General features: G+C 42.2%; 1 protein-coding gene across 2 annotated transcripts in view; it reads right to left on the bottom strand.

Annotated features, from left to right (window-relative positions):
- The window catches only part of LIPC (lipase C, hepatic type), a 179,062-nt gene that overhangs the window by 32,031 nt on the left and 123,048 nt on the right, over positions 1-23,983 (bottom strand). The window lies entirely within an intron of this gene.

The raw sequence follows: 23,983 nt of genomic DNA, 5'->3' as shown, positions 1-23,983 counted from the left end.
TTACACCTTCCATTGTTTTCCTGAAAGGCTATCTAGCTTCTCTTTGTGGGGAGCCTCACCCTGACTCTGAGACACTTTGTGGAGGATGGGCAGTCACCCAACTCTTTGAGGCAGTGCAACAGCTGTCAAGACCATGATGTCAGTCAGAGATAAAGCTGGGTGGAGCCTGAGGGAGGTGCCATGTTCCCCAGGTGTGGCATCCCAAGATGGGTGACATCTTTTCTGCTAAGATTAGGAATCAGACCAAGAGCTGGGGGAGGATGCTCTCACAGCCCCTTCCAGCCGAGGGTGGGCTCCCCTGTGGCTGAGGGGCAGACACGAGGCCATACCAGCATTTTTGATCAGTGAACTCAATTCAGCCCAGTTACTAAGAACCCTGATCATTCTTTCTGAGCATAAAGTCATTCAGGCATCTCAGACAATAAGTCTTGGGCTTTTGGTTTCAGGGGACAGCAGGACAGAGAGATGATGAAATTACAAAGTGCAAGGGGAGGTATTAATGAAACCAATTTTCCTACCCAAAGGTTATTAATTTGAAAGGTTATTAATTCCCAGCAGAGGGCAATGATTTTTCACTATGATGACAGAATGAAATGCATCATATTTTATTAAAAGGAGATGAAAATGAGAATCTGAATAACTTCTCTGAGATAAAGAAGAAAATTTCTGCCACCCAGTTTGACTTTCCCAGGCTTAGAGACTATCTGAGTTTGTCCTCATTCCTGAAAGCATAATCCCAGATCGTGCTCCCCATCTCATTGCATGCACTGCCCCCCTGGTCTCTAAGTCAGAAACCCGGGTGTCATCTTACACTGTTTTAGCAGCCATCCAATCAGTCCAAAGCTTCAGGTTCCCACGTATCCCTAGAATCCAATGCCCTAGCTCAGGTGCACACTGTTTCTTGCTTGGTGTATTGCCACAGCTTCCTAACTGGTCTCTCTCTGTTTAATCTCACCACCCTCCCTCACACTGCTGCTCAAACAATCTTTCTAGAACAGAAATGACTATTATACCCGTTAGTATCTTTAAGCTTCTTGGTATTGCAGCCAAGTCCATCACCTGAATGATGATCCCTCATCCCTCAAATCATCCCCTCTCTACACTCTCCTGCTACCCCAGACTGCCACTAGTTTCCCCCATTGCCATCTCACATCCCTGCATCTTTGCACTCTCGCTTCCCTCTCTGCTGGTCCCCTCTGGTCCATTTGTTAAAATGGAACTCAGACATCACCCCCTCCAGGAAGCTGTCTCCTCTAGCCAGAGGTAATTACTTCCTCTTGCTGCCAGCACCGTATTGGTCCCCTGATCCTAAGGTAATTTATTTGTTTGGATGCGTGGTGTTTCCTCCACCAGGTTGTGAACTCACGGAGGACAGAGCTGAGGATGCTTAATAAGTGATTAGTGCGCGATGTGGTATTCTGTGGGGTCCAGGTCTCAGATCAAAGGCTATCATTCGATTTGTCAGCGCTTTATGAACTGGAGCTCAAGGTAACTAATTTTCTTTTATTCAGTGACTGAATAGCTATATCTTCCTTCATTTCAGGATAGCTGACTTGAATGCTAAAAAGATTATATGAAAATAAAATGGGGATAGATGTAATACCCATCTTGTGAAGTCATTACAAGGATTAAATAAGATGATATTTGTAAAGAGCACGGAACAATGCCTGGCATATAATTAGACCCACATAAATGTGTGTTATTAAAATAAGTACATATTGGAGCATCCAGCATCTCGCATTTTTGATCTGTGAAATTCTTTCTTTCTGTGAAAATTTATCCCCCTTACCCTGGATTTAGCTGGGAGAATCAGCTCTGGCCCCAGTACCTGGGGCCTCAGATCTGTTCAGGAGAGTCCTAGGGAAAAAAGAGTTGTCAGATGGAAAGGCTCACAAGCACCTGGACTGACCTGAGCTCTTCCTTTTCTTCCTCGGAGCTTGGCTTTCTTTTAGCATGTGTGTGAGTGAGGAGGTTGTGTATATATATTCATTCATTCATTTATTTCCTCAACAAATACTTATTAAGCATATATTATTATATTATGCCCTGAGCCCTGACTAGGTACCAGTTGGAGGCAAATAGGGCCTGACATCTGTGTATCAGGAGTCCCCAGTCCAGTGGGAAAGAAAGCATGAAAATCAGCCATCACATGAGGTTGCTGTGAATACTGCTGTGGAGTGACATCCTGAGTAGGGGCTTTAGGGAAGATGCCAAGAGAAGATAAGGCATCAGTTGAGTCTGGAAGGATTAAAGATTCTTTAGGTGCTCACATCTAGGAGAAATTTTTGAAGAAAGTGGGGCTCTGGTGCCTAAAAATATAAGATTTAGTGGAGGACCTGAGCACTGAAGGGCTGCTGTGGGGAAGAGGGCCTAGGATTCTTTTGTGCAACTCCAGGAGATAGCAACGGAGTCAAAAGGTGGGCAGGACATGGAAGGAAAATTTTTACTTTAAGTGGTTCTTGAAAATTCATAGTTGAAGAAATTGGGGCAAAGAGAAAATAAAGGTGGCAAAACAACAAAGACAGAAATGTTAATAGATTAGCAACCTAAACTGCACAATCTGTGATCATATAAGGTTGCAGAAGATGGGCCACAGATTTTGTTTTGAGCTTCCTATTGGCCAAATCAATGAGGGAAACAGGAGCAGTTATAGAATTCATACTGTCCAGTTGCTCATACTTCTCTGGTCCTGAAGCCTGAGATGGTTTTCCTGTGGGTTATTGTAAAAAGAGGCCATTGCATGAGGCAGCGGCCATTGTCTTGAATACTATTCCTATGAAGTATACAGTAGCAAGTTTTATGTGGTTGACTCTGAGAGTGCAATGCAGTCCTCAATGGAAGCAGCATCCATAGCACCAAACAGCGTTTAAGTCACAGAGAGTCTCTGTAAGACTCTTCGCTGTAATCCAGCAGCAGTCCTATGACTGAAGGAGGCAAGGGCTACTTCAGGTCACATTTTGGGTGGAAGGAGTAGTCCCCAAGTGTCTGAGTCTCATGGGAGCAGAGTTTGATTGACCCCTTCACAGAACACATAGAATACTGGAGCATCCTCAGGTAAGCCACAGCTTCAAGGATGCACTACTGTGACTCACACTCAAAAGTATACCAAAATCTCTTTCCTAGGCTTTAGCCCTGCCCATAACAGGCTCTTGACAGGGCTTCTCTACCTGGGGATGCTTCTGACGCTGCAAACCCAGTGAGGTCAAAGTGAATTTATTTTCTTTCCTCCCAACCTTCTTCTTCCTTTCTTTCTACATTCCCTATTGTGGTTTGTGACACCGTCATTTATCCATGCTGTTGCTCAAGCTAGAAAGCTTAAGAGCTGTCCTGGAATACTCTCTCTGTCCCCTTGGTAACCCACTAGGGTCACCAAATTCTGAGGACACAGTCTCAGGGTTATCTTCTCTGCCCCCTGCCACTGACTTAGTCTGGGAACACACAGTTGTTTTTGTATTAGTTGTGATATGGTAATAGACTCTTAACTTTTTAATTTTGTCTATATGTAGAATTAATACATGTTCATTGTAGATATACAATCTGAAAAATGCTGAAATGAATAAAGAATCTCACTACTCAGAAAAACACACAAGTAATATTTGGAGTATTTCCTTCCAATCTATTCTTATGGAGATAGTTGTTTCATAGATGTTTGTTTGGGGTGTCTATAATTGAGATCATATTATGTGAATGGTTTTTTTTTTGTTTTTTTGTTTTTGTGGTACGCGGGCCTCTCACTGCCGCGGCCTCTCCCACTGCGGAACACAGACTCCGGACGCACAGGCTCAGCAGCCATGGCTCACGGGCCCAGCCACTCCACGGCACGTGGGATCCTCCCAGACCGGGGCACGAACCCATGTCTCCTGTGTCGGCAGGTGGACTCTCAACCACTGCGCCACCAGGGAAGCCCTATGTGAATGGTTTTATATCCCTCTTTACCTGTCATGATAATTTTCTTACAGCATTAGAAATTCTTTAAAAACATGCTTTTGAAAAGTGGAATAGGGCTTCCCTGGTGGTGAAAAGGTTGAGAATCCGCCTGCCAATGCAGGTGACACGGGTTCGAGCCCTGGTCCAGGAAGATCCCACATGCCACGGAGCAACTAAGCCCATGCGCCACAACTACTGAGCCTGTGTGCCACAACTACTGAAGCCCGCATGCCTAGAGCTGGTGCTCTGCAACAAGAGAAGCCACTGCAATGAGAAGCCCATGCACCGCAACGAAGAGTAGCCTCCGCTCGCCACAACTAGAGAAAAGCCCGCAGCAACGAAGACCTAATGCAGCCAAAAATAAATAAATAAATAAATAAATAAATAAATAAATAAATAAATAAATGTATTTTAAAAAAAAGAAAAAGAAAAGTGACATAGTTTGTTTCATTATTGTTGGACATTTAGGTTGTTTCCTGTTTTCTTTTTTTTTTCCTATTACTAGCAATGCTCTGATGACCATCTTTATAAATAAATCTTTGTCTGAATCTATGAGTGTTTTTTTAGTAAAGATTCCCCAAAGTAGGATCATTCACTTCTTAGGGGTGATCTTATTTATATCTCTTTATATATGCATATATATCCAAATTGGTATTCAGCACTTTTAAAGCTAATATTTATTGAGGGCTTTCTCTGTGCCAGGCACTTTTCTAGCAGTCTTATTTGTATGAACTTATTTAAACCTCACAACTCGTGAGTAAGCGGTTAGTATATCCAATGATTTCATTATGAGTGAGGAAATTTGTCCTAATTGTATTGGATAGGAGCTTTTCCTTCTTCAGGCATGTCTTCTGAAATCGTCATTTTTCTCATGTCTTTAGAAGAGCTAAAGACACACCAATGATAAGAATCTGGAGATAAGGCTGTGATTTCGAGAGGGAGAATATCAACTAAGGTAGGCAGTCAAAGCCTTCAGAGGGAGTCAGCCTCTATAACCTGGAAAGCAAGCTGATGCGCTGGAGAGGCTTGGGGTTGCCCTCTGCATGACAGCAACTTCCTGGGACAGCAAAACTTCCTCAGAATTAGTCAGAAGGAAAAGCTGGGTGCAGCCATTACATTTCTAATATTAGATTCCTTGCAGCAAGTGATTTCTCTATTCCTAACTCAGCCACCAGGTTTGAGGGTTCCTAAAATTTCATACAAGAATAAATTATTTCATTCTCTTTTGGGTAAGGACATCATTAGGTGGATGACTGCAGACGACTGAGCTGGCTTAGGGGAGAACCAAGGATTCTGCAGTAAAAGGTCCCGATAGGAGTCAGGACCTGTCTTCTGCCTGTGATGCCTGGGCTGGGTGCTTTTGCTCAGTTCCATGTTTGTCAAGCACCACCCATGTATTAGCTTGTGCTGAGGACACAAGTGCATGACAGGAGCCACAGGTATTAATATGCCTCCTGCCACAGAGCTGTTTGTGAAATTTCTTCACATTCTTATTTTTTTCTTTAAAGATTTATTATTTATTTATTGATATTTTTAAAATTTATTTTTGGCTGCATCGGGTCTTAGTTGCAGCACGCGGGATCTTCGCTGAGGCACGCAGGATCTTTTGTTGCTGCGCGCTGGCTTCTCTCTAGGTGTGGCATGCAGATTCTCTCTTCTCTAGTTGTGGCGTGTGGGTTCCAGAGCACATGGGCTCTAGTTGAAGTGCTCGAGCTCAGTAGTTGTGGCACGTGGGCTTAACTCCCCCACAGCATGTGGGATCTTAGTTCCCTGACCAGGGATTGAACCCGTGTCCCCTGCATCGCAAGGAGGATTCTTTGCCACTGGACCACCAGGGAAGTCCCACATTCTTATTTAAATTGCTAACTCTGTGTGTGTGTGTGTGTGTGTGTGTGTGATTTCACTTTGTTAACACACTGAAAATATTCCCAGACCCAGGACTAGTGGGAGGGGTCCTCTGGAAGACCATAACTTCACAATTACCCTGAACATCCTCTGGGCCATGTCCTCTGCTTAGAATGGAACAAACCTATGAGATAAATGTAGCCAGAGCTCTGTCCCTGGCTGCCATAGTCAGGCCTATGATTTGTACATGGGCAACACGGACTTCAGAATTTCTAGAACTACAGCAGGATGGAAAAACTTGAATAAGAATTTAGTCCCTACTGGGTCTTCACAGATTTAGCTCTTAGCTGTTGCTGACTTTCGGTGATAAGCAGATTCTACCAAAGGCCAGGTGAGCATTGCTTCTTCCACTCCTGCCATCTTGAATTTTGCCCTGACCTGAACATCTCACCCTCCCATTTACTAATTATCTTAAAAATACTTCTATGTCTGGATTTCTCAATTTGGACAATATAGTTACTAATCTTTGTGACATTCCCCAGCTCTTGTGACACCCCAGCATCACTGCACTGTAATATTGAACCCAAATGACCCAAGGCATAAACTGCTCCTATGAGGTGATTTATATGGCTGTAGTAATTTTTCAGGTCATTAGAATATTATTTTATTTTATTTTTTTTAATTTATTTTTTATTGAAATATAGTTGAATTACAATGTGTTAATTACTGCTGTACAACAAAATGACTCAGTTATACATATATATACATTCTTTTTCATACTCTTTTCCATTATGGTTTATCACAGGATATTGAATATAGTTCCCTGTAGAATATTGTTTTGAACTCAGCAGAAATTCCTAAGTTTGCCTTGAATGAATTTATTTTATAGCTGTTCTTTAAAAAACTTTGGGGTCTAGAATTGCTGAAGTAATTTATTACCTTTAGGAGGTTGCCATCTTCCCATTCTGTTTTGCATTCCTGTTTCACCTGTTCTTTTTGTTTGTTTATTTTTGCTTTCTTCTTTTCACCATTTTGTTGTCATATAAGGTGATGAGATAAGAGATGGAAGGAAAGCCGTTTTCAGAAATCTGATTTATTCTGTTTTCTTTGTCTCTTTTGGCCTGATTTTGCTGGCCATCCTGTAGCCTTAGACTACAGCTTCTCCTTTTGTGGATTCCAGTAAAGAAAGTAAATAGAGGCTGTGTTTTCTTGCTGGAAAGTTTTTTTTTTTCCTCCAAAATTTCTTCTTAGGCTGTACTCCCCTGGCTAAGTCAGAATTTTTTTTTTCTTTCAAGAAATCTGATTATGAAAAAGTATGCCATTCAGAAGAGCTTTCCATTTGTACTGGAATCCTCTGGGGATATGGGGGCTTACTTCCCTAAAGTGGTTCCAAGGTCTTGGGCATATTCCACTCTGGATCAGTTCAAGGTAGGGTAACCAATTGTCCTGTCAAACCAGGATGAGTTGGCCACCTTAATTTGTTTAAGGGCAATTGAGTGAATAAATGAAAAGAGAAAAGATGATAAAAATGCAGAGGTACAATGTTCCTTCCTGCCTAGTCTTTGTGTGGTCCCCTGCCCTGACATGTTCTGCTGTCTTCCCCATTTGCTTAGCTAACATCACTCTTTCTCCAAATGTAAACTCAATCTTCATTTCCTCAGGGGAAATGTCCTGACTTGGTCACATCTCCCTATTATTTGTTCTTTTAGGTATTTTCATAGTTGTAGTTTTCTATTTGAATAGTCATTACATAAATGTCTATCTCCCCAGTTCGGTGGTAAGCTCCATGAAAGCAGGATCTAGGTCCGGTTTTGCTCACACTGAAACTTTTGTCAGTAGAGCAAGGATTGTCAAATGTAGTGGTTAGGCCCCCAGACTAGGAGCCATGTGGCTTGGGTTTGAGGTCCATTTCCAATACTTACTACTTTTGTGACCTTGGGAAAATTACTTAATGAGATACCACCTCTCCTCTCCCCCTCTAAAATTAAAAAGACTGACAACACCTAGTGCTGGTGAGGATGTGGAGCAACAAGAATGATTCATTTATTTCTGATGGGATTGCAAAATACTGTAGCCACTTTGGAAAACCACTTGGCAGTTCCTTATACAGATAAATACACATGTACCATAAGACTCAGCAATTCCAAACCTAGGAGTTTACCCAATAGAAATTAAAACAAATGGCTATGCAAAGATGCAAATGTTCACAGAAGATTTATTCATAATAGCCACAAACTAGCAACAACCCATACCTATCAACTAATAAATGGATAAACTAATTGTGATATATTCATGGAATGTACTTAGCAATACTACTTAGGAATACTATACAATAATACTCAGGAATACTACTTAGCAACAAAAAGGAACACATTTCTGATACATACAGCAGTGTAGATGAATCTCAAATGCATTACACTAAGTGAAAGAGGCCCAGCTTAAAAGCTTGCATACTGTGTGATTCTATTTATATGACATTCTGGAAAAGGCAAAACTATAGCGACAGAGAGCAGATCAGTGGTTTCCTGGGGCCTGGGGATGGAAAAGGCAAAGGGAAATTTTTGGAGGGGTTGAAGTATTTTATATCTTGATGGTGGTAGTGGTTCCCTAGGTGTACATTTAAAAAAATGTTCAGAAAATGAGCTACAGCCAGGCAATACTGTTGTTTCTCCACATGACCCAGGGTCTGGGCCTGGGCACTGCAGGCTGCATGGCAGTCGTTCTGCATCAGTTGCTTATGCAGGGCTGGGCTGGCCTGAGAGGACAAGATGTTTCTGAGTCCTCTGGGGTTGAGGTCAGTTGGCAGGGAGAGCTCCAGCCCTGACTTTGAACCAAATTATTGGATCAGTCTGGGATGAGCCCAGCCCTCCAGGACCTCAGGGAGACCTGGCATACCTGCAAAGCCCTTCCAGGTTCCTTTGGGGCAGGGATGACTAGAGGCACGTAGGGGGTCCGTACTTGGGAACTCAAATCATCTGGTCAGAGAGGGTTAGAGAGGAAAGGGACTGGGAGACCACGTGATACAGCATTTACTGCCTGCTTTTAATTCTCTTTCTGTGCATCTCAAGCAACCTCAGTTATTGAGGAGTTTCTCATTTTCCTTTTCTTATTTAGTAAGGATATAGATAACACCATCAATCTACTATTCCAGTCCTCTGGAGAGAATCAGTGTTACCACACCAAATAAGTAGAATTACAGTGAAAAGCAAAGAAATGACATTGTGTGGTACAATCTCCCTTTGTAATTTGTTTGAAAATAGCTTGGTGAAGCCGTTCTCCCGCCCCCAACCATTATTCCATAAGCACCAGGGACCTTATTGGTAATAATGATCTAGTCCAACTTCCTTATTTTACAGATGAAACTGGGACCCAGAGAGGCCAAGAGACCTGTCCCAAACCATGCATCTAGTTAATGGCAGAATCAAAAGCACTCAGCTCTCCTAACATCCAAGCCAGCATCTTCCTACTCTGCTGGAGGACAGGAGTCCCAACCCACGTTCCTGCCATGTTTTGGGACTCTGTTCCTGTCATGTTTTGGGACTCTGTTCCTGTCACTGAGGTAAAGCTCAGAGGACTCACATTCTGTGTCTTATAAAGGCTGATCCCATCAAGTAAGGCCCCTGGTTGTCACATAGGAAACGCATCTTGAGTCTCAGAAGACAGCTGCTGGGGCATCCTCTTTTCGATGGGAAATGCCCCCAAACAACAGAGGTGACCAGAGTAATAAAACCACAAGTCCCACAACCCTTCCAACACCTGTCAGAATTGTCAGCCTCATCTTCAGACCAGAGGTTTTTCCTTCCCTCACCAGAGGTAACTCCAGGAGAATTCTTACACAGCTAAGAGGGCTGTGATGCTGGCATCTGACCAGAGTCAGGCCAGGGGAAGCTAGCTGCCCAGGAGCTGGACAATCACAGGTTCTTCAACAGCTCTTGGAATGGTGGATCTTGGCATAAAGTCTTGGTTTGAGAGTTGCCAAGAGTTATTTTGATAGCAAAATTAACTCAACAGCATTCTTGTTTCAAAATTTTATTTGAATGTTGACGACTGTCCAGCTCCCGACTTTAAGTTTCATTTTCCCTTATCCCTCACTGCCCTGTCTCTGACATGACCTATACAGTTGCCAAGTGAGGCTTCCAAGGAACAGAAGGAGGGGCGGGGGCAGAGGACCTTCACTCTAATTATGAGGTTAGGGCATTGTCAGATGGTATCACAGTCAAGGGCTCTAGGAGCACTGTCCTACTACAGCCCAGAGCTACCACCTCGTGGAGACAAGCACACTGGGAGAAATAGTTGCTTTATTATTGGCAGTACTTGTGCCTGTAAGAGAAAAATGGGGCCCGCTCCCTCATCTACAATCAGCTGCCAGAAGATGAATTGGGTACCTTATATCTAGGTGAGGAAAGGAGAGAGGTTGCTGACTGCTTTCTAATCTGGCCCCATGGATGGAAGAGACCCAAGATGAGACCACATCCTGTACGTGGCTTGTTACTGCACAGGGAGACATAGTGCTGTGGAGAGTTTAGCAGCCTATGCTCTGGACTCAGATTACCTAGACTGAATCCCAGCTCTGCTACTTACTAGCTGTGTAGCCTTGGGTTAGTTACTTAACCTCTCTGTACCTCACTTATAAAATGGGACTAGCAGTAGTTAGTCCTATGTTACAGAAGTGATCTTATAGTCCTAATCTTACCTTTAGGATTATTATGAGTTATAGGTTAAAATATATTGTTTTAAAACAACTTGAAGGAATGATATATGGACTTCCTCTTAGTAACCCTTAGTGATGATGCATGGTCTGTTCTTAGTCACAAGACCACTTAATCAAAGGAAGGAATAGATTCAGTTTGGAACATTTATATTTATTTATTGACAAAGGGGATGGCTCATTTTGGGGGAGGGGTGTTCTTCAAAGGTAGAAATGTCAGCAGTTCCACTAGGCCATATTTCAACATAAATAAAATCAGCAGACTACACTTGATAAAGTGAATGGCTTTAACCATTATGAATTAGCCTTAACCTACTGTACTGGAATCCTAGTGCTGAGAAAAATCTTTGAGAGTGCCCTAGACATAGAAAGCTCATAATGTGTTAATCTCAGTGGTGTATGTGGGAGCCGGCTCAGAAGAGCCAATTGTGTGCACTTCTCAACTCTCCATGTTCAGTAATTTAATGTTGGTTGTTTGAAATTGGCCATATAGGAGTATTTACACCATGGAAATTGGCTAAATATCAAGTTGTTTGTTTGTTTTTGAAAGAGCATCAGTTGAAAAACAAGCTCACCACTGAGTGAGATCTTAGTCCACAAAACTCAAGTGAGTGACAAGTAGCACATTTCTTTATTTTCTTTTATCAGCTTAAATGGGGCATTGAGTCCCCATCCTGCGCAGTTTTGGTGGAGTTCTTTTTTCCCAACTTTGTGCAAAGATCTTTCTGTACTGATTATTTTTTATATCAGGTCCACCTGCTAAGAAGCTCAGTCCCATTTTATACAGTCCTCAGAAATTCCACTCTTTGGGGTTGTACTTAAGGTATGGGAAGCCCTTTAAGGCAGGAGGGCACCACACCACCTCCTCCTTTAGGAGTGTCATGGAAACTCTGGCTGGGTTCTTGCTGCTTCGGGACATACCAGCCCCTATCCTCTCCCAGTCAGGGAGTTAAGCATCCTCTCTCTTTCTCATCTCCTTTTGGGGATACCTAGAATTATCTTTTTGGTGAATTTAGGCTTTTACAAAAGATAGGAACATATGTTAGATTCAAGTGGCTTCTGCTTCTGAGTCCTGAAAATACCTCTAAACTAAGGAATGGTGGTGGTGGGAAAATAAATGCAAAATAATATCTCAATAAATTATTCTGGTATTTAAAGATGAGGAAGCTGAGACTCAGAGAGGCAAACTCACTTATCTAAGCTCACACAGCTAGTTTAGAACAAAGAGGAGATTTGAATACTGGGCTTCTGCCCCAGTCCAGCCTCCTCCCAAGATAACACTTCTCTTTCGTGGAGACCCAGGTGGTCTCTACTAGACTGGTTCTGCTTCTATCCACTACTGATGGTCATAACGGTGGTCAACATTTGCTGGGTGTTTGCTATGTGCCTGACACTCTGCTAAGCCTTGTGCATACTTTATCTTCCTTTGAGCCTGCTCAGATGTGCAGTGCTTCATCTATCCTCTTATTCTCAGCTCCACAGGAAGAGCAGACCCAGGATGGCTTTTCCAAACAGACCTAGAGCCAGTAGCTTAAGTGGGAAAAGAGAACAGAAATCCTTCTTGTCTAATTTGGCCTCCCAATGGCACAGCTTTGGCGCTCTGTTCACTTGCTTCTTCACTTATTTACTCATTCATTCTCTTTACTCACTTCCTGAGTACCAACTCCATGCCAGGTATTTTCCCACAAATGAAACTTGCCTTCAGCTAAATTGTTTCTGGAGCATGTATTGAATTTGCTTCCCTATTCTTTAAAAAATGTATTTGTTGCATAAAATGGAGTAATAGCAAAAAACAAGTTTTAAAATATAGACTCACATTCTCATCACCCTAATGGATTGACTTTTTATTTTCCTGTGCTTCTATTCTGTATCCAGAAGCAAATATATTTTTCATGTAACTGTGCAGATATAACTGCTTTTTGATTTTTTTAATTTCACATTATGTAACAAACATCTTTCCGTATCCCTGCAGTGTTCATACTCATCATTTTTTTTTGTGTGTGGTACGCGGGCCTCTCACTGTTGTGGCCTCTCCCATTGTGAAGCACAGGCTCCGGACGCGCAGGCTCAGCAGCCATAGCTCACGGGCCCAGCTGCTCCGTGGCATGTGGGATCTTCCCGGACCAGGGCACGAACCCGTGTCCCCTGCATCGGCAGGTGGACTCTCAACCACTGCGCCACCAAGGAAGCCCATACTCATCATTTTTAAAGGCTAAGTAATACTCCATTGAGGGAATGCTTTGGAATTTATGTATCCATTTCCCTATCTGGGACAAGCACTGTGTTTTTAATTTTTCACCTTTCTTAACAGAGCTTCAATGAACTTCACACAGAGAGCTCTTCTTTTCAGAGGATTATTTCCATGAGCATGAATTACCTGGTGTGGGATTGCTTGGTTAAATGGTGGGATCATTTTGCTGACATGGGAGTTGAAGCAATCTTACAAGTAAGTCCCCCACAGGTGTAGTCATAATTATTACCAACCCAGAGAATCCATAAAACCCAAAAGCTTTCATTAAAGGTGATGAGGGGGTGCTGGAGGAATTGGTGAGGCTGATTAAAGGACTCTTTATGTGGTTATCACTTACTTTTCGCTAGTAACTTGGAATTCTGTGTTTTATCCCATCCTCATAACACCTCTGTGAATAGGTGCTATCCCCAATGAAACTGGGTCTCAGAGAAGGTAAGTGTCTGGACCAAGGTCACACAGGAAGTAGTTGAGTAGCCTCATTCTGAGAGTGGCTCTTTTTCAGACCAGGAAGTTAAAGTCACCCACCAGGACTGACCCATAAATCTCCTTTGCCAGGTATTCAGCACCCCATGGGAGGCTCACTGACCATGAGGTCCCTGAAATCAGTCTTTTCACAGTTGCATTCCCATGGTCTAGAGTGTGGCTGTGTTGAATTGCACTTATGGTGACTTAGAAGAGAACTCAGAGACTGACTTGAAGGCATTCCACATGAGGTAAGCAACTGAGCACGTTCTTGTTTGGGTCTGCTGTATCTGCTTGTATATACAATGCGGCTTTAGACACTCAGAACTATCTCACTCATATTTAGCTATTGGTGGACTATGTGTGTTTGTGTGTTGGCAGATCTCCGTAGGTCCTGGTTTCTCATTAACTCATCCGTGTTGACCTTGAGCAAGTCATTTAACTTTCTAGCCCTCAGTTTCCTCATCTGGAAAATGAGGACATTGGACCAGCCAGCTGTGAGGTCTCCATGGTGGTACATGAGATGTCCTCAGCTTTTCTGAGTCAGCTGGATCAAGCTTCTAGACCTGGCTTTTTCCCCACACCAGCTGGGTCTCAGTTTCTACCTCTGGAAAACCAAGAAGTCGGGAGAAGATTCCAGGGTCCCTCCAGTTCTGAGATGTGTGAGTCCTAAGACTGTTCTATCTCTGACTTTCAGTAAATAAAAGATGCCAGAGAGAAGTGTTTTTGAGGCCAGAGCTAATCAGGCAAAAAGAAAAGTGAGAGAGCAGCTGCGACCTGGGTACTCCTGGCTCTGTTCCCACAGGAATGCTGCCCTCTCCTGCACTGGAATCTGAGCCTGATGCTTTGCAAAGAGAAACACTTGCAGTATGAGGAATGCATTAAGCATGAACTTGGCCAAACAGCTCCAGTGTTGCTCTTTAAGGCAAAAGTAAACTGTGAGTGGGAGAATGTGAGCTGAAGCACTTGGGATAGGATCTCTAGGGCAGGAGTTTAGGGGCTGCCTTGTGAGGGAATGGTCCTAGCCCACCCAACTACTGAGCCTCCCTGGGGCTTCCTTGGGTTGTAACCTGGGGTTGAGAGGGCAGGTCATTGGGCCCCCTTAGATCTTACATCTTAGAGGGTGAGGATGCACATGCTCCCATTCATTCATTCCACCATATATTTAGTGAGCATGTACTATGTGGAAGGGATTGTGCTTAATGTAATGGATACAACAGTAAGGAAGACAGACTGTGCTTTCAAGAAGTTCATGGTCACTTGGAAGCAAGTAAATAGACGATTGCTAAATAGACGATTGCAAGTGTTTCTTGGTTGAAGAATAGGAGAGGCAACTACCCAGCCATAGAGTGGCTGGTGTGAAGGCAGCCAGGGTACCCCACTGGTGGGTAGTATTACCAGTTCCCCAGATAATCCTGGGGATTCCAATCAAAGGCTGGTCCTGAGGGGAGGGAAGGACTATGGAATGTGGGAGTAGAATGAGCTCATGTGTGATCAATATGTCACCTCTGGAGCTTGAGGTCATGGCTGCAGCCTGTACCCTGAGCCCTTCAGCTTTCCTGACACCCTTGGTAGCCCTCATCTCTTTTGAGATTCCCCAGCCCTGGGGTCTGCACCACAACTGTTCCCATTCTCTGCATGTTCATTTCCTGATGGAGAAATAAGGAGTGGTTCAGTGACTTGCCAAAGGTCAACAGCTGTCTAAACAACTCAAACTAGTACCAGAATCCCATTTCTCTACCTATCTCTCCATATGCCTAGGTTCTGAAGCTGTAAAACTTTTCTGGGCATGTGCTTTTACCCTTGTTCCACTTTCTCTAAGATATTCTTCTGGATCAATGTCCTCCCTTCACTTCTTATGTCTGGAGGCACAGATGATTAGTGCTTGCCCCATTCAGACCATGAACATATCTCTTAAAAATTTCTGTGCCATTTCTGGAAGCAATGGGAGAGGCAGAATAGTGTAATGCAAAGGGCACTGGCTTTGGAGCCAGTCAGCTCTGTATTTGATTCTCTATTAGTTATGAGCTATGTGAATTTGGGAAGCTCACTTAATCTCTGGGAGCCTCAATTGCCTTCTCTTAAATTGCACAAATGAATATCCATCTCATATGATTGTTGTGAGAATCAGGTGAAACTTGGTGAAATGTCTAATACAGAGCTTGGCATTCAATACCTCACTTCCCCTTCCCTTCAAAACTTACCTAAGATCTCTTCCACCTCATGTCTTGACCCAACATAGTTCCTTCCAGATACTTTCTGGTACTGACCCACCAAGGTCTTTGTCAGCCTGCCTATCTAGCACCTTTCTGTGAATTCTGTGTACCTCTTTTAGGTAGTACATAACATGTCTTGGCAATAGCATTTTGCCTTTGTGTCAGGAAAAGGAGGGCCCTCTTCAGAATAAGGACTTCAGCCTCCTCTCTCCCATTTGTCCAAGCTCTTTTGGGTAGTTAAGAATCTATCAATCTTATGCAGTAGCTCTGGAGCTTACTAGGCTGCCTCAACCAACTGGGGTGCTCCAGGAATGCCATTTGAATTAGGCAGCCCCAGGAGCTGAATCAGGCAGTTCCAAGAGCCAAACCAGGCTACAGGTCAATGGGGAAATAAAACTCTGACTATAAGACATACCCAGCCAGGGTTCTGTCCTTAAACCACTGCTAAATGAATACTTGCCCTTCTAGGATCCCCTGTTTTACCTAATCTTCTACATTTGAGGGCAGTGGTTCTCACATATCCTTGTGTTTAAGATGCAGACCCCTGGGCACCATGCCCAGAGCAGCTGATTCAGTAGATCCGGGAGGCCTGGGAATCTGCATTTTTCTAAGATGGCAGATCATCCTGAGAATAACTTGTCTAGTGGTTAAGAATATGAGCTTAGATGCAAAAATTCTTAACAAAGTCTTAGCAAACCAAATTCAACAGCACATTCAAAGGATAATACATTATGATCAAAGGGGAATTATAACTGGAATTCAAGGATGGTTCCACATATGCAAATCAATTGATACACTACATTAATAGAAAGACACAAATCATATGATCATCTCAGTAGATTCAGAAACAGCATTTGACAGAATTCAACATCATTTCACGATTAAAAACTCTCAACAATTGGGTATAGAAGAAACACACCTCAACATAATAAAGGTGGTGTGTGACAAATCCACAGCTAACATCATAGTCAGTGGTGAAAGGTTGAAAGCTTTCCCTCTAAGAGAAGGAACAAGCAGAATGCCCACTCTTACCACTCTTATTCAACATAATACTGGAGAGACAGCAGAAGCAAGAAGAGCTATAATCCTTCAGCCTGTGGAACAAAAACCACATTCACAGAAAGACAGACAAAATGAAAAGGCAGAGGACTATGTACCAGATGAAGGAACAAGATAAAACCCCAGAAAAGCAACTAAATGAAGTGGAGATAGGCAACCTTCCAGAAAAAGAATTCAGAATAATAATAGTGAAGATGATCCGGGACCTCGGAAAAAGAATGGAGGCAAAGATCGAGAAGATGCAAGAAATGTTTAACAAAGACCTAGAAGAATTAGAGAACAAACAGAGGTGAACAATACAATAACTGAAATGAAAAATACATTAGAAAGAATCAATAGCAGAGTAACTGAGACAGAAGAACGGATCAGTGACCTGGAAGGCAGAATGGTGGAAATCACTGCCTTGGAACAGAACGAAGAAAAAAGAATGAAAAGAAATGAAGATAGCCTAAAACACCTCTGGGACAACCTTAAACACACCAACATTTGCATTATAGGGATCCCAGAAGGAGAAGAGAGAGAGAAAGGACCTGAGAAAATATTTGGAGAGATTATAGTCGAAAACTTCCCTAACATGGGAAAGGAAATAGCCACCCAAGACCAGGAAGCTCAGAGAGTCCCAGGCAGGATAAAACCAAGGAGAAACACGCCGAAACACATAGTAATCAAACTGACAAAAATTAAAGAAAAATTATTAAAAGCAACAAGGGGAAAATGACAACATACAAGGGAACTCCCATAAGGTTAACAGTTTCTGATTTCTCAGCAGAAACTCTACAAGCCAGCAGGGAGTGGCATAATATATTTAAAGTGATGAAAGGGAAGAACCTACAAGCAAGATTACTCTACCTGGAAAGGATCTCATTCAGATTCGATGGAGAAATTAAAACCTTTACAGACAAGCAAAAGCTAAGAGAATTCAGCACCACCAAACCAGCTCTATAATAAATGCTAAAGGAACTTTTCTAACTGGGAAACAGAAGAGAAGAAAATGACCTAAAAAAACAAACAGTAAACAATTAAGAAAATGGTAATAGGAACATACATATCAATAATTGCCTTAAACGTGAATGGATTAGGGGCTTACCTGGTGGCGGGGTTGTTAAGAATCCACCTGCCGATACAGGGGACATGGGTTTGAGCCCTGGTCAGGGAAGATCCCACATGCTGCGGAGCAACAAAGCCTGTGTGCCACAACTACTTAGCCTGTGCTCTAGAGCCCATGAGCCACAACTACTGAAACTTGCGCGCCTATGCTCTGCAACAAGAGTAGCCGCCACATTGAGAAGCCTGCACACCGCAATGAAAGAGCAGCCCATGTTCACCACAATTAGAGAAAGCCCGTGCACAGCAATGAAGACCCAATGCAGCCAAAAATAAATAAATAAATTTTAAAAAATGTTAATGGATTAAATGCTCCAAGCAAAAGACACAGGCTCACTGAATCGATACAAAAACAAGATCCATATATATGCTGTCTACAAGAGACCCACTTCAGACATAAGGACACATACAGACTGAAAGTGAGGGGATGGAATAAGATATTCCATGCAAATGGAAATCAAAAGAAAGTTGGAGTAGCAATATTCATATCAGATAAAATAGATGTTAAAATAATGTTACAAGAGACAAGGAAGGACACTACATAGTGATCAAGGGATCAATGCAAGAAGAAGATGTGGGGCCTCCCTGGTGGCGCAGTGGTTGAGAGTCCGCCTGCCGATGCAGGGGATGCGGGTTCGTGCCCCGGTCTGGGAGGATCCCATATGCCGCGGAGCGGCTGGGCCCGTGAGCCATGGCCGCTGGGCCTGCGCGTCCGGAGCCTGTGCTCCGCAACGGGAGAGGCCACAACAGTGAGAGGCCCGCATACCGCAAAAAAAAAAAAAAAAAAAAAAAAAAAAAAAGAAGAAGATGTAACAATTATAAATATACATGCACCCAACATAGGAGCACCTCAATACATAAGGCAAATGCTAACAGCTATAAAAGAGGAAATCGACAGTAACACAGTAATAGTGGGGGACTTTAACACCTCACTTACACCAATAGACAGATCATCCTGACAGAAAATTAATAAGGAGACACAAGCTTTAAATGACACAATAGGCCAGATAGAATTAATTGATATTTATAGGACATTCCATCTGAAAACAGAAGATTACACGTTCTTCTCAAGTGCGCATGGAATAGTCTCCAGGATAGATCACATCTTGGGTCACAAATCAAGCCTCAGCAAATTTAAGAAAATTGAAATCATATCAAGCAGCTTTTCCGACTACAACGCTATAAGATTAGAAATCAGTTACAGGGAAAAAAAACACAAACACATGGAGGTTAAACAATACGTTACTAAATAACCAAGAGATCACTGAAGAAATCAAAGAGGAAATCAAAAAATACCTAGAGACAAATGACAATGAAAACACGACAATTGAAAACCTGTGAGATGCAGCGAAAGCAGTTCTAAGAGGGAAGTTTATAGCAATACAATCCTAACTCAAGAAATAAGAAAAATCTCAAATAAACAATCTAATCATACACCTAAAGGAACTAGAGATAGAAGAATAAACAAAACCCAAAGTTAGTAGAAGGAAAGAAATCATAAAGATCAGGGCAGAAATAAATGAAATAGAAACAAAGAAAACAATAGTAAAGATCAATAAGACTAAAAGCTAGTTCTTTGAGAAGATAAACAAAATTGATAAACCTTTAGCCAGACTCATTAAGAAAAAAAGGGAGAGGACTCAAATCAATAAAATTAGAAATGAAAAAGGAGAAGTTACAATGGACACTGCAGAAATACAAAGCATCATAAGAGACTACTACAAGCACCTCTATGCCAATAAAATGGACAATCTGGAAGAAATGGACAAATTCTTAGAAAGGTATAACCTTCCAAGACTGAACCAGGAAGAAATAGAAAACGTGAACAGACCAATCACAAGTAATGAAATTGAAACTGTGATTTAAAATCTTCCAACAAACAAAAGTCCGGGACCAGATGACTTCAGAGGTGAATTCTATCAAACATTTAGAGAAGAGCTAACACCCATCCTTCTCAAACTCTTCCAGAGGAAGGAACACTCCCAAACTCATTCTATGAGGCCACCATCATCCTGATGCCAAAACCAGACAAAGATACTACAAAAAAAGAAAAGTACAGACCAATATCACTGATGAATATAGATGCAAAAAACCTCAACAAAATACTAGCAAACAGAATCCAACAACACATTAAAAGGATCATACACCATGATCAAGTGGGATTTACGACAGGGATGAAAGGATTCTTCAATATATGCAAATCTATCAATGTGATACACCATATTAATGAACTGAATAATAAAAAGCATATGATCATCTCAACAGATGCAGAAAAACTTTTGACAAAATTCAACACTCATTTATAAAAAAACTCTACAGAAAGTGGGCATAGAGGGAACCTACCTCAACATAGTAAAGACCATATTTGACAAACCCACAGCTAACATCATTCTCAATGGTGAAAAACTGAAAGCATTTCTTCTAAGATCAGGAACAAGGCAAGGTTGTCCACTCGTGCCACTATTATTCAACATAGTTTTGGAAGTCCTAGCCACAGCAATTAGAGAAGAAAAAGAAATAAAAGGAATACAAATTGGAAAAGAAGAAGTAAAACTGTCACTGTTTGCAGATGACATGATACTATACATAGATAATCCTAAAAATGCCACCAGAAAACTACTTGAGCTAATCAATGAATTTGGTAAAGTTGCAGGATACAAAATCAATGCACAGAAATCTCCTGCATTCCTATACACTGACAAGGAAAGATCAGAAAGAGAAATTAAGGAAACAATCCCATTCACCACTGCAACAAAAATAATAAAATGCCTAGGAATAAACCTACCTAAGGAGGTAAAAGACTTGTGCTCAGAAAACTATAAGACACGGATAAAAAATCAAAGATGACACAAACAGATGGAGATGGATTGGAAGAACCGACAGATGTTCTTGGATTGGAAGAATCAATATTGTGAAAATGACTATACTACCCAAAGCAATCTACAGATTCAGTGCAATCCCTGTCAAATTACTAATGGCATTTTTTACAGAACTAGAACAAAAAAATATTAAAATTTGTATGGAGACACAGAAGACCCCGAATAGCCAAAGTAATCTTGATGGAAAAAAACGGAGCTGGAGGAATCAGACTATTCAACTTCAGACTATACTACAAAGCTTCAGTAATCAAGACAATATGGTACTGGCACAAAAACAGAAATATAGATCACTGGAACAGGATAGAAAGCCCAGAGATAAACCCACGCATCTATGGTCAACTAATCTATGACAAAGGAGGCAAGGATATACAATGGTGAAAAGACACTCTCTTCAATAAGTGGTGATGGAAAAACTGGACAGCTACATGTAAAAGAATGAAATTAGAACAATCCCTAACACCATACACAAAAATAAACTCAAAATGGATTAGAGACCTAAATGTAAGACCGGACACTATAAAACTCTTAGAGGAAAACATAGGAAGAACATTCTTTGACATAAATCACAGCAATAACTTTTTTGACTCACCTCCTAGAGTAATGGAAATAAATCAAAAATAAACAAATGGGACCTAATGAAACTTAAAAGCTTTTGCAAATCAAAGGAAACTATAAACAAGATGAAAAGACAACCCTCAGAATGGGAGAAAATATTTGCAAACAAATCAATGGACAAAGGATTCATCTCCAAAATATACAAACAGCTCATGCAGCTCAATATTAAAAAAAGAAACAACCCAATCAAAAAGTGGGCAGATGGGGGCTTCCCTGGTGGCGCAGTGGTTGAGAGTCCACCTGCTGATGTAGGGGACGCGGGTTTGTGCCCCGGTCCAGGAGGATCCCACATGCTGCAGAGCGGCTGGGCCCGTGAGCCATGGCCGCTGAGCCTGCGCGTCCAGAGCCTGTGCTCTGCAACGGGAGAGGCCACAACAGTGAGAGGCCCACGTACAGCAAAAAAAAAAAAAAAAAAAAAAAAAAAAGTGGGCAGAAGACCTAAATAAACATTTCTCCAAAGAAGACATACAGATGGCCAAGAGGCACATGAAAAGCTGCTCAACATCATTAATTATTAGAGAAATGCAAATCAAAACTACAGTGAGGTATCACCTCACACCAGTTAGAATGGGCATCATCAGAAAATCTACAAAGAAAAAATGTTGCAGAGGGTGTGGAGAAAAGGCAACCCTCTTGCACTGTTGGTGGGAATGTAAATTGATACAGCCACTTTGAAGAACAGTATGGAGGTTCCTTAAAAAACTAAAAATAGAATTACCACATGACCCAGCAATCCCATTACTGGGCATACCCAGAGAAAACCATAATTCAAAAAGACACATGCACCCCAGTGTTCACTGCAGCACTGTTTACAATAGCCATGTCATGGAAGCAACCTCAATGCCCATTGACAGAGGAATGGATAAAGAAGATGTGGTACATATATACAATGGAACATTACTCAGCCATAGAAAGGAACGAAACTGGGTCATTTGTAGAGACATGGATAGATCTAGAGACTCTCATACAGAGTGAAGTAAGTCAGAAAGAGAAAAACAAATATCGTATATTAATGCATATATGTGGAATTTGGAAAAATGGCACAGATGAACTGGTCTGCAAGGCAGAAATAGAGACACAGATGTAGAGAACAAACGTATGGAAACCAAGGGAGGAAAGCCAGGGTGGGGGTGGTGGTGGGATGAATTGGGAGATTGGGATTGACATGTATACCCTAATATGTATGAAATAGATAACTAATAAGAACCTGCTGTATATAAAAAAAAGAGTCATAAAAAATATAATGTATCAATTATATGTTTGGGCTGTAGATCCTAAAGGCCAAGCTCTTCATTATTATTATCCATTTTGTCAACAACAACAAAAAACCAAAACGTAATACTGGAAGTCCTTGCTAGATAGGCAAGGAAAAGAAATAAAAGGCATTCAAGTCAGAAAGGAAGAAGTGAAATTATCTATGTTTGCTGATGACATGATCTTGTATATAGAAAATCCTAAAGACTCCACCAAAAACTGTTAGACTTAATAAATGAATTCAGTAAAGTTTCAAGATACAAAATCAATATACACAGTTCAGTTGCCTTTGTATACACTAACAATGAACTGTTTGGGGAAAACAAAACAAAACAAAACCCAATCTTGTTCTTCAATGCAACCCCTATCAAAATACCCAAGGCATTTCCCACAGAAATAGAAAAAAATCCTAAAACTCATATAGAACCACAAAAGACCCTGAATAGCCAAAGCAAACTTGAGAAAGAACAAAGCTTGAGGTATCACACGTCCTGATTTCAAACTATATTATAAACGTATAGTAATCAAAACTATATGGTGTTGGCATAAAATTAGATATGTAGACCAATGGAACAGAATTAAGAGCCCAGAGATAAGCCCACACATATACGCCTTCACTGACCTTGGCCTCAGGGGCCCTTAACTTCAGCTGTTGAACAAGTCAGGGGGTTAGGTTCCTTCCCATGGGGTCCTCAGGGGCCTGAAAGAGTAAAAGTGATCCCACAGGGAGCTTCCCAAGTAGGCAGCTTCCTCTCTGGCAGAATTGGGCCCAGCAGATGGCAAAGTGCTTAGGGTCATGGGGAGCCCAGGTGGGAGGAACTCTATGGAAAGAAGACTACCTAGCATTTGAAAGCCAGGCAGAGAGGGATGTGCTGGTACCCAGTGGACTCAGCTGGCTCAGCTTTGGAAGGGGTGGGGGGAGGGAGAGGAAAGCATGTGCGTCTCAGTCAGGAAGCTTCTTCCCAGGGCCTGTCGAGGCCTTTCAGAGACTGACGCTTCCCTAGCAGCCAGTCCATCTGGGCTGGTGCTCCTGGAGTGTTGGGAGCAGGGATATTTTAGATGTGTCAAAAGTGACGAATGTTGGAAAGTGCCATTGGCATCTCTGGGAACTCGCACTTTACACTGGCAGCTAAGATGTGCCAGGCTCTTTGGAAGAAATTGAACTCTGGAGGAAGTTGGAAAGTTTTTAAAACAGGCAGCTTCTGCGTGCCATCGCAGATGTGGGTGGCAATGGGGTGGGCCCTGTAAGTAGACACAGAACCACGAAATCAGTGAAGATGGATCTGGGATGTGCTAATGGCCGAGGTCTTGGCAAAAAGAAGTGACATTCAGAGAGGTCAGCAGGAAGGAGCAGAAGCATAAAAAAACAGAATTGCGCAAGTGGAAGCCTGAGGTTGGAGTCAGTAGAGCTCGCTGCCTGCAGCGCTGGGACTGCAAGACTGGCCTGTTAACTGCTGCCCGCCAGGATTGAGCAGGGGCAGCAGCCAGAGCCTGTCGGAGGCTGGAGGTGAGCCCCAGGCCTTTGCCCAGCTTGAGGCTGGAACAAGGCACCAGTGTATCTGGATTTGAAAACATCCCAGGCAATGTGTTACTGGAATTCAACATCTACCCTCAAGATGATGCATCCTCAGAGGAGGGTGTCTTGCTATTCTGTTTTCAGTTT

The sequence above is a fragment of the Mesoplodon mirus genome, assembly GCF_964341445.2.
Source record: "Mesoplodon mirus genome assembly, chromosome: 4".
Taxonomy (NCBI): Eukaryota; Metazoa; Chordata; class Mammalia; order Artiodactyla; family Ziphiidae; genus Mesoplodon; species Mesoplodon mirus.
The sequence above is the reverse complement of the archived record's forward strand: the minus strand, read 5'-3'. Positions and strand labels throughout refer to the sequence as shown.